The following is a 1751-nucleotide window of genomic DNA, read 5'->3' as shown; positions in this document are numbered from 1 at the left end:
AAACGGATGTCATAACTTTCTTTAGTTTATTTGATCGAGCCTTACCCTCAATTATTGTGTTCATCCTTCGGGATAGATACAGGATTTGAGGTAAAGCGCTCTTTCATTTAAACTATGAAAATTATGGGGTCAGTTTGACTTCATCTTTTCCAAAACTAAAATTTTTTAAAATGTCCTTCCGAAGCGGGCAACGAGATTTCAATTCCGATGACCGACGGCTTCTTACGGACAAACCCCATACCAAAAATAGTGCCGACAGCAACATTTTATTTTTATGAAATCAAATTTAATAATTTGCAAATATAGAATCACAAAATAATAATGTGCTATTTTTGTTGAAGATATTCTAACAAGTTCTAAATTACTCAATATATTTAAATTTATTATACTTTATTTAATCTTTAAGCTAAAAAAAATCATAATTCTAATTTGTTCTTATCGATCTTGAGTTTTTTGTTTAATTCAGCTTATTTCGATCATCTTAAGATCTAGGCTTCCTTGATATAGATAATCAAATGATACTTAATTTTCTATATAAGAAAATATTAGGTGAGTCAATCATGAGTTTATTATGATCAAGATTACAGAGTCAACATAAAAGGCGAGGTTCAACTTGTTCCTCTTACTAAAAATTTTTTCCTCTTTAAAATTTGTTGCATTGAGAATCTTGAAATGGTATTGGATGGAGGTTCATGGTATACTTTTGGCAAATTTTCTATGTTTAAGAAGTGGGCTCATAATTTTAAACTAGTAAAAGAAGAGTTTAAGGAGGTTCCTTTTAGGGTTAAGCTTCTTAATTTACCTCCATGTTGTTAGTTGAAAAATTGTATTTCAAAAATTGCGGTAAGAATAATATTTCCTTAGTTGTGGATCCTCTTTCAGCTAAAGGGTCTATATTAACTTTTGTTAGGATTAATATTCAGACTAATATAGATTCTCTACTTCTTGATTTTATCACTTTAGTTATTAAAAGGCAAGAAGTTATTTTTCCTCTCATTTATGAACATAAACCCGTTCCAAGTAAATTGTGTTCAATTTTTGCTCATGATCATCTTTTTTGCCCTAAAAATTCTAGCAATGTTATTTCAATGGTTGCTCCTATTTTTAGAAGTCGTAGTAGGAATAAAAATATAACTCAACAAAGAGTTCATAGAAGTATTAGTAAGCCTTCAGCTTATGCTCCTTCTTTTAAATTGAATTCTTTTATTATTTTGCAAGGTGAGACTATTAATAAGTTGAATCTTATTTATGTTCATTATAAATATAATGTGATTTCTCTTATAATTAGTTTTACTTATGATTTGAATGTATATAATTGCTAATATTTCATCTAATAGTTCTGACTATCCAAGTGATAATATAAATGCATCAAATAGTTTACCAATTAATTGTTGTGGTAGAGAAAATAATAATGGAGATGGTGTTATTTCCCATGTTAATTTGTGATTCTCTTCTCAAAATTGTAATCAAAGTGAGAAGTTTGCACATGCGGTTCCTATTATTGAAGATGCTTTACTTAATCCTTCTCTTCCTTCTTCTTCTAAGCTCAAGAAGGGCAAACATAAACGGGGTAACTCCCAAAAAAAATTTTCTTTAAGATTTTTTCAAATATTGTAGTTTAAAATGTTAGGGTGCTTAATGGTAGGGGTGTAAACAAGCCGAACACGAGCGAGCCATGCTCAGCTCGTGTTCGGCTCGTTGATATTTCGAGCTCAAAAAGTGTGTTCGTGTTCGGCTCGTTTGCTTAACGA

The sequence above is a fragment of the Phalaenopsis equestris genome, unplaced genomic scaffold (genome assembly GCF_001263595.1).
Source record: "Phalaenopsis equestris unplaced genomic scaffold, ASM126359v1 Scaffold001083, whole genome shotgun sequence".
NCBI classification, from domain to species: domain Eukaryota; kingdom Viridiplantae; phylum Streptophyta; class Magnoliopsida; order Asparagales; family Orchidaceae; genus Phalaenopsis; species Phalaenopsis equestris.
This window is presented reverse-complemented; position numbering follows the sequence as displayed.